The 19,039-nt window shown below is 34.8% G+C and overlaps 1 protein-coding gene across 1 annotated transcript in view; it reads right to left on the reverse strand.

Moving 5' to 3' along the window:
• Positions 1–19,039, reverse strand: part of MYO3B (myosin IIIB) — a 679,546-nt gene that overhangs the window by 243,251 nt on the left and 417,256 nt on the right. The gene's annotated exons all lie outside the window — the stretch shown is intronic.

Below are 19,039 nucleotides of genomic sequence, written 5' to 3' on the forward strand. Positions count from 1 at the left end.
TGCTGTACCACAGTTTTTTATGAAGTGCTTTAAGATGTGTTTGCTTACAACAATTCTCTAAAGTAATTAGTGAATGTGTCATTATCACCATTCTACTGTTAAGAAACTGAGACTTGGCAAGTTTAAATGACTTTTTCATGATCACATAGAACCAAGATTCTAACTAGAATCTTCTCGTTCCCCAAAGCCCATCAATTCCTTCTCTAAGTCCTTGCTGTATGAAAATCAGCATGATACAGTGTAGAATGTGATCAAGGCAAAGAGATGCAGCTGTTAAACAAATTAAGAAATATGAGGAGAGAGAAGAAATTTTTTTTACTGGAGGTGAAGTTTGAAAGTTGTGCTTTTGATGAATAAAAGGGTGAAAATCAGGCTTAGGTTGGTTATCAGGAAACCCATTAAATATCCACACCAATGAAATTACAGAATAGTTTTCTTTTTCTTGGGAAGTATTAATAGATCACATTTCTATGTTATACAGTTTATAAAACATGATGCCAAATGACAGAATTTAAGAGATATTTAAAAGCTACACTTCGACATGTAACAAGACAAAAATATACTCTACACACACCAGATAAGTGATCATCTAATCTTTGAGAGAGTATCTCCTATTTCTTGAGGCAGTCTAATCCCTTTATATGCATTATCTCATTTTATCACCATAATAACTCCAGGATGTAGGTAAAATATTAGTATCCTCATTTGATATGAGATCCAGTGACTTAACATCACAATAACATTAGTGGTAGAGTTCCATGCCTTCTTGAGACAGTTGGATGGCAAAATAGCCCAAAAACTGAGCCTGGAATCAGGAAGACCCAAGTTAAATTCAAGTCTCAGACACTTACTAGCTGTGTGACACTAGGCTAGTCAGTTAACTTCTGTCTTAGTGGGGAGAAAAAGACTAAGTTCACTGTCTCCTACCCTTAACCAGAGAGATAAAGTTTGAAAAGAAATCACACATTCTGCAGGCAGGATGAAAAATAGAAGAGAGTTTCAAATGAGAGCAGGTCATTCACTGTAAAGATTCACTGAGGCATTGGCTTTTCCTGTCAGGTCACCAATGAGGGAATTATTTCATCATCTCAAACCTCAAGTGCCATTCAATGTGCCAATCATAGATGACTAAAACCAGCTAGAATCTTTGTAATCCTCAAAGCACTTAAACATCAGGATAATCAAGGTGTTCTGCTGGAATAAGTAGGGCAGTTTTGGTCATGCCCTCTTCAATCTCCAGTTCCATACAAATTAAATAAAAAGTAGCTCGGGGAGAGACTGTACAAGCAACCGGGAAAATTGGGAAAGATTTCAGGCAGATAGTGGGACTTAAGCTTAAATTGGAAGGAAAGTAGGGATTCTAACTCTTGGAAATGAGGAGTTAGTGATATCCAAGCATGACAGAACCCAGTACAAAGACATTGAGGCAAGAATTAGAATATCCTGGGGTTGGTCAGTTGAATTGCAGAATGTGAGAAGGGAAAGTAATATGTAAAAACATGGGAAAGGTAGAAAGGAATCAGATTGTGAAGGGACTTAAATGCCAAACAGAAGATAGAGATAAAAAGGAATAGAAGGCGGTGATAGTTTTAAACCTAAACTTTTGGAAAATCACTTCCACAATTCAGTCGAAGATGGACTGAATTAGCAAGAAACTTAAGGCTGGGACATCAACTATAGTGCTATTGATGTAGCACCATAGCATTTAAATGTTGAGAGATGATGAGACCCTGAATTAGGATTGTGGCTTTGTGAGTAGAGAGAAGAGGATGGATGTGAGAGGTGTTATAGGGGATTTCTTAGGGGAGATGGTATTCAGTTGAACTGGATTCACTAAAGTGTTGAGAATGGGAAGAGATGAGAGTAAGGTAGAACAGGGGTGATAACTTGGCAAAGTACTGAGAGATTTTAAGAAATGATGAGGATGAAGAATATGTTTGGGAAGAGCAAGGCATGGGCAGAAATGGAATGATAGGAAATTATAATAAAGATAAAGAAATTTCCAAATACTTAATCATGGAAATGAAGTAATTGTAGGGGATAGTAAGATCAAGAATGTTGTCATCTTTATGTATAACTAAGGAGGAGTTAAAAAGTAGGTTTTGAGAGTTGAGCAGACAGAATAACTTGCAGGTTAGGATGTTTAAGGGAACTTGAATATGAACATTAAATCTCCTATATGGAGACATAAATTGGGTTGGAGAGAGAAATACTAAATCAGCCACTGAACTCATTTAGAATGGAAGGAATATGTTCTGGGAATAGATTGATGTTGGTTCATATAAGGTGGTCTGCATTAAGCTGCTCTTTAGTTGTTGTGGCATGGTAGAAAGATTATCCTAGATTGTTTTCTATGGAAAATAATCAATTAGAGTTTTTTTAATTTTACTTAATTCCTTCTCAAACTCAATATTTCCTAATCATTTTTGATCCTGAAACATTTGGGGCTTGAAATATACTGACAGACTTCATAAATATTTAGAAAATTCCTGGGATAAACAGTTCAAAGAATTTTAGAAGAAAATAGAGGAATTAAGCCTATTTTTTTCATAATCAGAAAAATCACATATATAGTAAATATTTTGTAGATATGTAAAATTTATATACATATTTATATATATAATTTCATGTTTAATATATTAGAGAGAAAAATGTAACTAACATTGCAATTTTCAAATGGAACCTTTATTTGCATGCGGCAGACCACCAGGATTCCATAAATATAATTTAGGAAATGCTACTACTCTAACCGCTATGAATGGGGCAAGGAGAGCAAAACACAGAAAGATTATGTAGTTTACATAGCTCTTCTAAGAGCTTTGACATCAGTTTTCAATCCATTTAAATGTCCACATTTTATACATCATCCAGGACAATGTATTTTCACATTTTTAGTTTGTCTGGTCAGGATTTGCATTTTTTAAAAGATACCTTTCAATGTATATGAGATATATGTGTGTATGAGATTGTGCTCAGAGGGGTACAAACTATCTGTCCTAATACAGATGTGTATTGTGTAACTGAGTCAATGATAGGTTTTCAAAGGATTTGTGTTTTATTTGTTGTGGTGGTTGCAGTTTTAACTTACAGCCTCAGAGTGTTTTAATGTCACCCTTTCAAAATGGGTCATGCAGTACATTAAGTTTTCTTACAATGTAATTTGGCCCTCTTATTACTATTTGTTGTCCTTCTAGACAAAATGCTTTAAAAATTATACTTTCATATTTATGCCTTTTCCTAGCAATAGTTACTGTGATTTTTAGTTCTGGTGGATTTATATTAAACATAATTCATAAAACTCTCCTTGCCTGGAAGCCACATGAAAAATGATATTAGTTTTCTGTTGGAAGACTTAGTTCTTAATGTTCTACAAGTTTAAAAAATATTTGGAGACTACTATCTAAGACTTGAAATTTGAGATGTAGTATCTTCCACAAATTTGACAATAAGCATTTTATTAAGCGCATACTCTGTTCTAGGCAATGAGGATACAAATAGAAATGAAAGAACTTACAAAGCTAATGATTGGGGAAATCAGGAAAGGCTTCTAATGGACTACAATATTAATTTCATTTTATATTTAAGCAAATTGAAAGAGAAGATATACAGCTTACTTAAGAATCATCCAAAGAATCATTTGAAAATTCAAGTTAAAAAAAACCTTGTTTTCCAGACTTCATTAAGACCCAGTGACACATTGATTTCACCCTCAAATCATACTTCCTCAAATCCTTGATGTCATTCAGATGGATACCCCTTCCAAAGGAAAAGATCATAACCTATCCATGCCTTCACATCTTGTAAGATTATCATCCAGTTCCTTTACAAATCCTCCGTACAGGAACTATACAACATGCTCAAAGCCTTCTTTGAATAGCTCGTGGATACAAGAGAGTAGTCTAAGGGAGCTTTTCTTTTCTCATCATGCATGGAAATTATCATTAATGATATACTATTATACACATACCCATCTGCATCTTTCTATTGTCTTTAGTATCACATGTAAATTTAATTCTTTTAAGATCATGGTGTTCCATAATCCATAGCCTTATAGTATCTCTAATAGTACACTGATACAAGCAAGCAAACAAAAAATGAGGGGGTTTGTTGATCAGGAGCACCTTGAAATTATTGAAAGCACTTGATAGTTTCTCAAATTCAATCCAGTTCTAGTTTTTCCACCTAATCAATTTTGGATTCAGTTTACTTTTCAGCTTCATTGGCTTATCCAAAGGTACATGTACTAATGGATTAATTCAGTGGTCTAATTGCATGTGCTAATCTGGACAATATGTTTATTTAATATTTTAGAGAGGAAGATGTAACCAGCATTATTTGTTATTGTTGTTGTTGTTGTATTAATTATATGGATGACTATTAGTTCAATCTCTCTTGAGTTGTCATGGATCTAATTGAGGTAGCCCTGTAATATTTCAGGGATAAGTGCAATAAAAACAATACAATCAGCAAACAGGAACATCTGGAGAACTCCACCGTCTCTACCATCTACAGGAAATCCCTTTTCCATTTGGACTTTGCACAAAATATCTTCCATGGTACTCTCAAACACCCTTGGCAAGCATCTTTTTATTTCCTATCTAGCTTGATATTAGTATTCAAAGGAACATTGATCAAAGTTATCTCTGTGGTTGCATCTATGAAGGACAACATTCAATAATGTTAGCATGGACTCTTTGTAGTAGCCAAAAACTGCAACTGAGTGGATGCTCATCAATTGGAGAATGGCTGAATAAATTGTAGTATATGAATGTTATAGAAAAGTATTGTTCTGTAAGAAATTACCAGCAGGATGATTTCAGAAAGGCCTGGAGAGACTTACATGAACTGATGCTGAGTGAAATGAGCAGGACCAGAAGATCATTATATACTTCAACAACAATACTATATGATAATCAATTCTAATGGATGAGGCCCTCTGCAATAATGAGATGAACCAAATCAGTTCCAATAGAGCAATAATGAACTGAACCAGCTAGACCCAGGGAAAGAACTCTGGGAGATGACTATGAACCACTACATAGAATTCCCAATCCCTATATTTTTGTCTGCCTGCATTTTTGATTTCCTTCACAGGTTAATTGTACATTATTTCAAAGTCAGATTCTTCTTGTGCAGCAAAATAACTGTATGGATATGTATACATATATTGTATTTAACATATATTTTAACATATTTAACATGTATTGGTATACCTGCCATCTGGGGGAGGGGGCAGGGGGAAGGAGGGGAAAAATTGCAACAAAAGGTTTGGCAATTGTCAATGCTGAAAAAAATTACCCATGCATATATCTGGTAAATAAAAAGTTATATAAAAAGCAAAAATAAATAAATAAATATTTTTAGCATAGATATGGCCAACATTTTGGAAGAAAGAAGAGAACCTTTAAGCAGAAATCAGTTCTGCTGAGTCAAGTGTAGTTGTTAAAAATACTAATGATAACTATTTCAGAATTTTAAATTTTTTAATACCTTGTGTGACTATGAAAAACATAATTTATAACAATCTGCCTGTTCCTTTGTAATATTTCACCCTAATACATACCTAAGTGATTCTCATAAGTATCTTGTGGGAAAGGAGAAATAGACATATATCATAACAGTTTTCAATGCATTTTTGCTCACTTTTATAATAAATATCCTTCCTCTGATTCTGTTTTCTTAACTTCATTTGGTGACTTCACTTCCAGCATCCATTAAGAACCCAAGTTATAAGAAGTGAGGCCTGGGAGCCTTCTCAAAGTCTTGGGTCTTGGCCTTTGGCAATGGAACCTATGACCTTGTAATTTTTAAAGATCAGGAGGATATTTCAGCATTTAGAGTCTACGTTCTTGAGCCAGTGTAGTATCAACAGCAAGAAACAACGACTGACAATGACCTTTGGACCAATCTAGAAAAAGCTGAGTTGAGAACTTATTCAGCAGTCATGACACACTTAGATAAGAATTTGGCCTGACTAAAGTTAATATAGTAACTGAGTTATACTAAAAGTTTAAACCTCTCAAGTATCAAGATGGAATATATTAGGAGTACCTACATAGTGCAGCAAAGAAATCATGAGACCTGAGTTCAAATGCTGCCTTAGACATTTAACAATTGCTATATGGCAACTCACTTAACCCCAATTGCCTTGTCAAAAAAGCAAAAAACAGATGGCATGAAGGAGAGTATAACCCTGAGGTTTTTGGATAAATGTGGTATACTTTTGAAATAAGCAAACCTTTATAAAACCCCTTCTCAATCCCACCCACTGACTCAAAGTTATGATTCTACCCGGACAATTTAGTACTCACAAAACACTTGACACCCAAGAAAGCAGACAATTAAGGTAAAGGAAACTTTTTTTGGTTTGGTCTTAGTTGATTTTAATAATTGCCTTAATTGTTCATTTTACTTTGTGTATGTGATTACTGCCTTGTTTTAAAAAAAAGTCTTCCTCATCTTTAGATCTAGGCCCCTTTATTTCAAATCCCATTTTTCCCCCCATGGTCCATCCTCACAGGAGATGAAGAACAGCTGGCCACCATCTGCTACAAAATAAGTCATCACACATTTAGGAAGCATCAAATCCCTGAATTTGGGCCTCTATGTAGTAACGCAGCTTTTGAGAGATTTGGCAGCCATACCATTACTCAGACTCCACCTTCCTAAAATTGTACATTCTTTCCCAATATTAGGCTAGCCACTTCCTGCACACACCCTGTTCTCCTCCTTCTCAGCCCACGTCCTAGAAGACCTACCTCGTGCCATGTGCAAAGCCAGGACAAGCCACCTGGAGAAAAAGTTCAAAAATGTACTTCCCATGTCATACCATGTGCCATTGTCAACCAGCAGCTTTGAATTTCACTGCTGCACATACACTGACTTTTCACAAAATAAATCCCTGAACACCATGAAGAACAACATTTCTGTCATAAAAAGATATACATCTATAAAAATAATATTTAAAAATTGAATCTCACCCAACTTTTTTTCAGTTTCTGCTTGGTTACATCCTATCTTGTCTATTCCTAGGGGTTATGCAGTATTCAAACAATAAACATTTGAAGTGATAATGCTTCTTCATAAGTTGCTAATGGGGAGTTTCCCAAAGAAAACACAAATTATAAGAAAAGTAGTTTAGGTGATTGGAGATTATTTGAAAAGAAAGAACACTGGACTCAGTCAATCTGTAAATGATTTGGATAAAAAACCAATTAGTTGCCATAAGATCATGGGATCAAAGATTGTCAGAGCTAGTCAGTACCTTACAGCCAGGGAAACTAACGTCCAAACCATTTACTTCCTGCCTGTGGGTCACTGGTTATAGGTTTCTTTTTTCTCATCTATCAAGTGAAGGAGTTGGACAAGAAGATCTCCTGGGTCAGATCAAGTTTCCAATCTATGGTCCTATGAACCCCCTAATCTGTGTCCACAAAGTCAGGGCTAACTAAGAATTAGAGCAGACCATGGTTGTGAGAGGAACATTTAGTGAGGCAAATAAGAATGGACAAGATATATCAGAGATGTCTATGATTTTCTATCTTTTCCTCTTCTTCTTTTTCCCCTTGGAATTGTGGGAAATGCCTTGTTATATTATTCAAACAACTTAGTTATCATACTGTTTAAATCTAACTTTATGTTACTAGAGATTGTTTGAACTCCAAATGTTATCCTGACTTCAGTAATTCTCCAGAAAGTCTGGATATGACTACAAAATATTTGGTTTCTCAAAGTCCTGAATTCACCCCAAATCTTATTGATTGGGATTCACTCATCCAGTTTTGGTTTCAGATTCATCCAAATTTGGTTTTGGATTCCCTTATGTTTTGACTTTATCCAAGTTTTATCAAATGTTTATATTTACTGATATTTATCTCAGCCTACCTTCCTTTCAAGTTGTATATCCTTCATTTTCAAAAAGGACCAATGATATCACAGATGACATATTGACTTGCTCATGAATTGGATTTAAGTGAGGCAGCTGTACAAAGTTATCAGCCTTTCATTAAAGTCCACTGACAAAACAAAAGTCAGGATGGCTGCTGATGGTCTAGGATGCAGTGTATGATCTTGATGTTTTTGATGTCTGACCAAGCTCTTAGGACTCCATAGTACCTGCTTCAGCCATCTTCACCGCTGTTGGGACTAATTGTTTTCATCTAACCATTCTAGCAGGGGAAGTTTTCACATGCTTGGGGATGGACACCTCCCCCAACTCACTGACAGGTTTGAGGCCTGTCAGCTGCCTTCAACTTGGTTTAGTCTATCCACCAAGACAGCTTTACCAGAGTGTGCCATTGCACATGCTGCATTTCCTTGGAATAGCAGTGTAGATTCTTTGTAGAGATAGAGATGCACATCATAGTCTCCCCAAACTTTCATATCCTGTTTGGTTCTTGTTTCTAAGTTTCTATAAATGCTCTGTAGCAGATATGCCTTGTACAGGAGAAGCCTTTGCCACCTGGTGGTCATGGAAAAAGCACCTGGCTTTAAATCAGAGGATTTGAGTTTATATTCTGTCACTTACTACTGATATGATTGTAGGTAAGTCACTTAATCTCTCTAGTTCAATTTCCTCATCTGTAAAAGGGGGATGGACTAAATAATCTCTAAAGTTTCTTCTAGTTCTAATTCATGACCCATACCACTTTAGTATAATAATGACCAATTAGGTTATCTGCCTATTATTTCTCATTCTTGGTACAAGATCAATTCATTTGATATTCTAGCATTTCATATATATACATATATACATATATATGCATACATATATGTATATATGCATACATATATGTATATATACATGCAAATACATATGTATATGTATATATTCATATGTGGACACAGAAATATAAGCATATTATGTGTGTGTATGTATGGATATATTCCTTTACAAACTCAGTTTGTACATATATTTATACATATGTGTATAAGTACATATATTTACATACTATATCACATTTTATATGTATATGAGTATCTATATATACATATATATACTGCACACATATATGCTTATACATATATATCTTAAACAGTGTATTTTATATGAAATCTTGGGGGTAAGTTGTCAAAATCCTGTACTCTCCTCATGACCTTCATAACCCTTTAGGTTATTTGTAATTTTAATACTCCTGATGAGATCTTGGTTTTCCATGAGATAAGAATCTAAAAACCTAAACATTAATCAGCTTAATAAATTCAGTTTTGCATCATATTTCTCCAATATCTTGCATGCATTTGCAAGTTCTTATATATTCCAAATGTTCCATTTAAATCTAATCATAATTATAGCCATTCATGTTTCCTCAAGGACATCTCTTCCTAGGAAAGGAAAAGAGACATGTGAATCATGAGAGAAGGATTATAAATAGATGGCTAGGCTATTATGCTGGTATCCATGGAATATTAAAAGATTAAAATATTTAAAATTCCTATAGGAAGTTCTATGACATTTTGAATAGATCCTCTCTTCTTTGTAATGTTTTATAGGACAATAATGAGAAACACAGAGAAACACAGGCAGGGATAAGCTGTGATATCAAGATTTAAAACATTGCAAAACTGACAATAGATCATCAATTTCTCAAGACAAGGACCATGTAGTATTAGATACCTTTGCATCCCTCCCTGTCCCCAATGCCTAACAAAATATTGAGCACAGTGGTGACACTTAAGTACTTAAGAACTCTTCTTCTGGAGAAACATCTATTAAATAGTTTACAAAAACTTTGTCAGCAATTGCAATATTTTTGCTTGGAAACTCAGGTTTTAAACTTGACAATAGTTACTATATTGATATTTTGGTGTGAGAGGGTCTTGAGGTGAGGAAGGAAACCATCATAACTGAGCTAAACAGTGTGAAATTTCATGGTTTATGGTATTGAAAGGAGAGAAGAGGTTTTGGTTTTTTGTTCTCACAGAGAATGCCAACTATAGTAAACACCCAGAGGGAAATCTAGTGATCCCAAGAATGCAATAAATCATAACCATAATGTCATAAACCATAACCTATTAATGTCTCTAAATATTATCTCCTAACATAACATATACTACATAAATCAATTTCTAAATAATAATTTTGGATGTGTGCTTTACTGCAGAGAAATAAGATGTAAGTAAAACACTTGATTTATGTCAGGTGTTCTTCCATTCAGTCAGAGACTAAATAAAACAAAATACAGCTAAAGAGTGAGTCTCTGACAAAATGGGGCATGCTACCTTATTCCATGTGCCAGAAGTCCTCACTTTTGCAGGAAATTTCTCCCACCAATAATCAATTTCATGGGTCATAAATATAAGCACTTACAGGAGGAGGAATATTTCATGTTTATCTTTTTATTCCTGGATTCCAAGACAATGCCTTGTACATGATAGTTGATTAATTAGTTTTTTCTTTGGATTCCTTAACAACAAACACCCCTCCATTTACCTGCATTGTCTAATTTTATCAAAGTTTCACAATGAAGTTTTGTGCCACAGAATATTTTAATGGAGGTATTTTACAGGCCAATTCAGGGAAATAGTGGAATACAAGAAAATAATCTTGACTTAGGAATCAAAGGATCTATTCTGTCACTTTATACTTATATGATAGTTGAAGAAGTCAGTTAGACAAAGGGCCAGTGATTAAAAAGTGTTCAAAGCTAAAGAGAAATCAGGCAAGATGAAAACTGGGAGGTCATTAGATTTTTTTTTAGCTTAACTGATCAAGGGTAACCTAGTGGATAAAAATTTTAATTAATTGAGGGGGTTAGAAATCTGGTTTATATGGGGTGAAGGGGGAGTAGGTAGTATAGGAGAGACCAGTGAGAATAGATAACTTTTCTAAAAGCTTAGCACCAAAAGGGAGGAGATGGCAAAGTTGGGAGAAGACTTTTTTTAAAAGGCTGGGGGAGACCTAAGCATATTTTAAGTAGCGATGAAAGGACTAGTAGAAAGACATCAATTGAAAGTGAGAGAAAAGGAGAATGACTACTGGGGCACTGTTCTGAAGAAGATGGGAAGAGACTGAACAAACACATAAAAAGTTAGTCTTGATGAGGAGAAAGGTCACTTCCTTTCTCAAAGATTGAAGTAAATAAAGAAATGATGGATTAAGGAGTGTGTGTGTGTGTGTGTGTGTGTGTGTGTGTGTGTGTGTGTGTGTGTGTAGGGAAGAGTTTATCATCTTCATCATCATCATCATCATCAACTAAGTGGATAGAGTTCCAGCCCAGGAATCAGGAAGACTTATCTTCCTTAGTTCAAGATACTTACCAGCTGTGTGACCCTAGGCAAGTCACTTAATCCCATTTGCCTCAGTTTCCTCATCTGTAAAATGAGCTGGAGAAGGAAAGGATAAACCATTCCAGTATCTTCACCAAGAAAACCCCAAAAGGGAATTGCAAGGAGTCAGAAATAACTGAACAACAAAATTATCATGAATAATCATCACATTAAAGTAAGAAATAAAGTCATTTATTGAAAAAGCAATAGAGGAAAATAAGGGGGGATTAAAAATCATAGATTTGGAGTCTGAAGGGACCTAAGAGGTCATCTACTTCAATTTCTTTATTTTAAAGGAGAGGAAACTGAGGCCTAGAAAGATTAAGTGACTTTCCTGAGGTCCTATAAGTATCTGTGCCAGAACTTGAATTCAGGTCCTCTGACTCCAAAATCAGTATTTTCCATTGTATCATATTGTCTTTGAGGTCACATTTTGAAAACAATTGCTGAGACACCCATAATGGAAAGTCAATCAAAGAAGAATGAGTTTTGGCCTTTGATAGCCTAGGTCCAGTTGAGATTAATTAATACTAATTTTTAGTGGAAAAAGGAATGTGATTTTCACCAGCAATTTATGAGTAGAGATAAAAGAAATTATGGTGATGATCCAGGGTTGAGGATTGGCAAGACATGAGCAACAACAGGTCAATGGAGCCAGGGAGTTACAAGTGGAAGAGAAGGAATAATTAGCCAAACAACTCAAAGACTGAGCCTTTGAAGAAGGGTGTTTGAAAACAGGGGAGGAATGATAGGTTGGGAAGACAAAGGAGAGAGATGGAAAGGTAGGAGGACATCATGGTTATAAAGATCATGGAGATGTCAGAATTACAGTGAGTTATAAGGTACTTCTATAGTTGACAGAAATGGAGTGATTGATATAGATTGAAAAGACTGAGGAATTTGAAGCCTGGGACTGTTTTTGAAAAATAATTTTCATTAAATCAGGGAATACATCCTTTTTTATTTCTTTACTGAGCATAACATTCCATCAAGGCTTCATAAATATTAGTCATTAATGGTTAAAACCCCAAATACTTAGTATTTTCAGCAGCCCCCAGTCTTGCTATTTTATGACAGCTGCCCTTAACAATTATTTTTAAACAGGCTTCTAAAACGTTTATCCAGATAGATGTTTTCCTTTTCAAAATTGTCATTTTGGGAGGCTGGATACTTTTTTGCAAGTGAAAAACTCATTGCTGAAACTATTTTGGAAAAAAAAATTCCAACCTGTGAAACATTTTTTTCAATCATTCTCAAAAGGTTACAGTGGAATTGACTTTTAAAACCAGGCAGATCAGTTATAGTCAAATCTACTGAATAAAGGAGGCAAGCAAATGTGGTAACAGTTCTTTTGTTTAAGAAAATGTTGCTATAAAATCATGAAACCATATTTATCCCACATATATTCTATTTGTTTGCATGTTGTTTCCCTCATTACACTGTGTGAGCTCCTTGAGGAGAAAGACTGACTTTTCAACTTTCTTTGCATCTTCAGAGCTTAGAAAAATGCCTTGCACACAGTAAGGACTTAGTAAGTCCACAAGCACTTGACATTTCACATGCATTTCATAAAAAAGGCTCTAAGAGCAATTATGAAAAATTTTTAAAATGTCTTGGGCAACATTTCCATCTTTTGAATAAGTAGTTAACTTCTAAGGAAGGCTACAATGAAGCGGATAACACTCATTTGGACAAGCAAATTCTACTATATTTGCTATTTTAAAAATCCATCCCTTTAAAGTCATTTTGCATGAATATGCCATGGTCTCACCATCCATCTCTTTCATTTTTTTCCTCACTCACTAACATAGCCAGGTGTTTTGATAAATGTACAATCCTTAATAAATCCCATTTTAATCACAAAGGAAAAAAAAACATGGAAAAAAGAACAATTAGAAACATGAAACTGTTCAAAGGAAACATCTGAAAAGGAGAAATTTAAGGCGTTGTACACATTAAACAGATCCCAAATAGTCCTAGGATTACTATGTCTGAAAACCAACATGAAAGGGAAGCCTTATTTCCTTGCTGGAAATTCCCTAAACCAGATGACACAAAATTGTAAGGTTCTAGATAAGGGCAATAGAAAGACATATGAAAAGAAAATTAGATATCACTAACAAGAGAGAGTGAGGGGGATAGATTTTCAGAATATAAAACTAATTTTAAATGGTCATAATTTAACATAAGTAGTTATTATTTAACATGTAGCATAAACAAAGCATTGTGTGAATATATTTTCAATTACAGTTTACTTTGTCAGAGAAACAGAACATGAAAAATGACCTTTACTTGAAATTTCACATATAGAGAAACATGAAAGCAGAGATCAAAGCTGAGATTACCTTCTCCACTCCCTAGGTATATCACTGCCATTAGCATTAATGAAAGCATGTCCTATATACAAAGAAAATACTTTCTCAGTGATCCCTTATTTTATAACTAACTTTAAAAATAGGAAAATAGAAGCAGCTTATGGCTGACACTAATCTGACTACCTGTTCAAACTTTGAAAGGGAACTATGGTGCCACTTTCAGTTTTTAAGTGGATTTTGCTTCCATAAAACAATATATTTATATAGCTCTTAAAGGATTTGCTTCTCCCAAAGTAATCCTGAGAAATAGGCATTGTAAGTATTTGTATATTAATTTCTCACATGAGGAAATAGACACAGGAAGAAACGACTTGCCCAAGATCACACAGCTAGTAAGGGTCTAAGTCAAGATTTGACCCAGGTTTCTTCTGACTCAGAAGCTCCAGGATTTTTCTACTGTATCATGTGAATGAATTTATTTACATGCAATATATTTAGGCAATGTATACTATCTATATTCACTGTGGGTTATAGATGCAGTTAAAGGACATAAATTCTACATTTTTTATATACTTAAACTCTAGCAAGTCTAACAGGAAGTCTTAGCTTATAGCTGTTATCTATGAGCAAAATAATGATACATTGCATAAATAATATATTAAAGACTCATTCTTTAACAGAATCAAAAAAATCTCAAAATATCAGAGACTGAAGGTAGTTTGGAGGTCAACCAAGTTCCTTTTGTTTTTATAAGGATAAGGAACTTCATTAAGGTCACACATGTAACAGCAGCAAGGGCAAAAGACTAATGGTCACACCTCTAATTAGCAGTACAGTCAAGACTCAAGTCCAGGTCTTCTCATTCAGAGGCCCCAGATCTTTCTGCTTCACTCTCTAGAATGAATTATCATATTAAGAATGTGATAGATTATACACGTGTTTATTCTTTTGTTCCAATGAAATACCTATTTTAAGTAGGAGAGCAGAAGATTTAAAATTAGGAGGGACCTCTAAATCTAGTCCAAATCCTTTATTTTTACAAATGGGGAAACTGAGGTCCAGGGAGATTTAAGTGACTTGATCAAGGTTACACTGTTAATGTCAGAGGTCATATTTATAATTATATTCTAATATTCTAACTCTGTTGTCTTTTTTTTTTTAAATCAACCTTTAAATATATTAAACACTCCTAAAGAAAACAGTTTCTAATCTTAGAATTTATAGCTAAAAGGAATTTTAGGGATCATCTAGCCCAGAGGCCCCTAATCCTTTCCTAATGAGGAATTATTTTTAAATTACTCCTAGTCTTATGATCTGTCAGTATTCTATTAAAAATGTTTCATGGAAGTGAAACACCATTTATGAGAGGCCTGTCACTGCATGTCATCAGTTAGTTGGTTAGTTTGGCATGTGTTTAGTGAGAGCAAAAAACAGTGGTAAAAATGGATACATGGCCAGCCTTGGAGTCTGGAAGACTTGGATCGAAACCTTGCTCTGGCACATGTTAGTTGTTTGAATATGGGTAAGTCAAGTAATTTCTCAGGGTCTCAGGAAACTCTTTTAAATATGTAAACTTTAGACAATTACCATTTGCATTCTGTGGAAGAAGAAAATGTACCAATAAAATAATAAATCAGGACTAGAGAAGAAAAGGATCTAGGAAAGAGAGATGAAAAAGTAGATAAGGTAATGAGGGAAAGTAATAAAGAGGAGAAAGGAAAAAAAGAATAGGTAGATAGAGAAGGAAATAAGAATAATATCTGGAGGGAAATGGATAGTGAGAGGGGGAAGATGTTTGACAATCTCTCTCCTCTTTGGGTGAGGGCAGATATGGATCTCTGACCTCTTTAATCATGGTTTTAAAACTTTCACTAAGATTTTACATGGCTTCATTATGTTATGGAGGTACTAGGTTCTCTTGGGGTATGCCAAGAGAATACAAGTATTGGCAAGTCCTACCAAGCTGAAAAGGCTTTAAGTATGGGCCTGTTGACCAAGTTTCAGCCTAGCTATGTCTGGAGAGGCTTACTGCCAGTTTGGGGTGATGAACTTTTTTTTCTTGCCAAAGTAATAAGTAAACACCATCTACTAAGCCTTAGAAAAAATGCTATCTATATTGATGGAGAGTGTTAATTCAATTTGTCATTTAAAGGAATAAAATATCTACATTTAGAAAAAAACTGATTGGACTACTGGAATCTTTGGACTTTTGTCAGAACTCAAAAAATATATCTTACTATGCAAATGGACATGAAACTGGGCTCTTATACCAAGCTGCCTATACTGTGGCAAACAAAAATAAAATAACAAGATACTAAAGCATCCTGTGATCTGCTGAGTTACCAGTTTTACTTGCACCTTCTGAACTTGTAATGGGAAGTAACGCTTATTGGGCTTCCATGAGATTTTATCTTACCCAAGGAGTACCTGCAGGCCTTAGTAGAAGGCCTCTTCTCCTCCTGGTTCTGACCATTAAAGATGAACTACCTTCTGAGAATTGGTCCTCAACATGGAGGGATGAGGTGAGAGGAACACCGAGAAGAAACTTTAAAGGCTTCATTGTTGAATGAATAAAAAAGAACTTGTATTTATCATATGCCAGGCCCTGTGTTATGGTACAGGAAAACTAATACAAAAAGTAAGACAATTATTTCCCTCTTACTTCATATTGGAACTTAATTCGTATTGGAGAAGACAACACATATAGAAGAATGATGGCCAGAGAAGGGTGATTTGACTTGAGAAGTCACTATGTTAGTAAGTGCTATAAGGTACTGCCATAAGACAATGGGTTAGTATATACTTTCCAGGAATGGTAGAAAGGTGAAGTGGATAAAGTACTAGACTTAGAGACAGAAAAAGTTAACTTAAAATCTATTTCCAACATTTACTACCCATTTGAACCTGGGCAAGTTAATGAACCTCTGAGCCTCAGTTTGCTTATTTGTAAAATGTGAAGGATGCATTCAATGAGTTCTACAGTATCTCCCAGTTCTAAGACTTATAATTTGAGATGCTTATTGATTCCAGATGCTTATGATTCCAGAGTTAAAGATGGAATAGGAAGTAGAGTATATGAGCAATGGTACCTCAGGAAGACAACTAGACTGAATGATAATCAGTGAACAGCAGCATGTTGGCTTTGGAGCTAGCTGACCCTGAATCATCTTGTTACTTTAGATTGTGTTTGGAAATGTTGAGGCAAGTAAAGGGTAAGAAGGCTCTATTTAAGGTTCAATAAATTAGGATTTATAACTTGGGGTGACTTCAGAAGAAAGGCTTTAACAACCAGACAACACAATCTCAGAACTTTTCAAGCCCACACTTTAGGGTTTCCATCTACAATACAGGAGGATACAAAAAAGTAAAGAATTACATTAAACAAGACTTTATCTTTTATTTACCTTCACTTGATAAACCCTCAATGGCTGTGTTCCCTGCTTTTGATTGTTTTGTCTGCATATTTCCTGCTAAGAGTTTACAAAATAGCACTATTGAACTGGAAGATAAGAAGCACACCTATTTGTTTAATAACATCAAGGCGGGAAAACTGCTAGCTCATCCATTTTGTTGTTAAGTTGCTCAAAAGGATCAAAATACCAATTAACTTGCTGGCTCAGAAATCTTTGATATCCTCAGATTTACTGACATTTTGGAACTCTTGTTCATACTTGTCTAATGGCTTTTTGATTAGGAACAAAGAAGTGCCAATCTGTTTAGCATTTGACCTGTTTTCTTAAATATTTTCATGTATTCAACTACTTAGATACTAAAAATACTTGACTAGTCACATTTCTAAGTTAAAGGAAAGATAAATAATATCTGATGGGGTATGATTATTTTTGTATCTGAGAATGAGTACTGCTCTTTGGACATCTTTATACTAAGTGTGCTTTGTCATAAGATTTGATAGAAAAGTGCAGTGTAAATTCTATTTATAACCAACCATTTGCACATATATTCTCTCTCTATTAACAGTAATAAGGGAGAATTTTTTGTTTTGTTTTGGATAAAAGTAGTTTCTAAGTGTAGAAAGAGTAGAGGACTGAAGAGAAACAATATTCAATGCCATCTTGGTCCTCAATGGTAGTAATAGCAGTAAGGGTAGAAATAATGTTAGTAGTAGCAGCAGCAGCAGTAAGAATAATAAATTACATAATTGCCCTTCACTTAATTCATATTGTTTTATTTGACACCAACAACAATCCTCTGAATATGATTCCCATTTTATATTTGAGGGAAACCAAATCCCAGGAAGGTAAAAAGATTTGCCCAAAGTTATAGCTAGTAAGGATCTGAGATAAAAGCTGAATCCAGGTCTCCTTGATTCTAAGTATAGCACACTGTAACAGCTGAATGTGGGGGGAAACTCGGGATCCTATAATGTATGCATTTTGATAGACCTTAATGATTATCTAATCCAATCCCCTCATTTTGTAGATCAAGGAACTACAGACTCGGAAGAAGCAAATGCTATCTAATAAAATAAACTCATTTAGATAGGCCCTTTTTAGTACTCTCAGATGAAGCATAGAAACCTGATCATGTTATTAGAGACCTGATATCAAATTAGAACAGACTCCTAGATATCTTCATGCAATAAACATTAATATATTATTTACCATTATAACCCAATAACTAGTCCCAAATGAATCAGATTATACATCATATCCCATCTAGTCATTTGTATCAGTCATATCCTTGATAACTTCCCTGTGATAATACCCTTTAGACTTTCAAATACCATGGACTGGGGGTGTTAATCTGTTCAGTTTTGGAACTTTCACTCTGCAGCTGAACACAGCCCATGCATAAGTACAATCTCACATAACCCACTATATCTGGCCAGTACTGGATCAACCAGTTCCCTCCATTCTTTCCAACTGTCTACCCCAACAATTTTATTGCCATTTGCCTTTCAGCCACTCTTATATCCATCTTCTTTGCCCCTACCTCATTTTCCACCTCTTTCTCTGGTAACTGTAATTAAATCAATGCTACCATTTTCTGGAAAGAGTGTGTCAGTTCCTTACTCATTATTTTGGCAGTTTTCCAAACCATTTCCCTATATACATCTGCCTCTCGGTTTTGTATTTGTCTCTAGTTCTTCACACATTGCCTGATACATAGTAAGTGCTTTATAAATGCTTTTAATTTAATCATTTCATTTGTTGAGTACCAGCTGTGAAGCTTAACAAGTATAGAAGATGAAAAATGGCCCTTTAAGAACTTATAATTGAGATAAGAAGATAAAAGTGCTACTATAACACAATAATTGAGGCAACTAGGTGGGTCAGTAGAAAAAGCACTGGGTCTAAAGTCAGGAAGACCTGAATTCAAGTCCTGATTCAGACACTTACTATCTATGTGATCCTAGGCAAATTGCTAGATTTCTGTGCTAATCAAATGACAAATGGCAAATAACTTCGGTATCCTTGCTAAGAAAACTCCATGAA

The sequence above is a fragment of the Sminthopsis crassicaudata genome, chromosome 3 (assembly GCF_048593235.1).
Source record: "Sminthopsis crassicaudata isolate SCR6 chromosome 3, ASM4859323v1, whole genome shotgun sequence".
Lineage (NCBI taxonomy): Eukaryota > Metazoa > Chordata > Mammalia > Dasyuromorphia > Dasyuridae > Sminthopsis > Sminthopsis crassicaudata.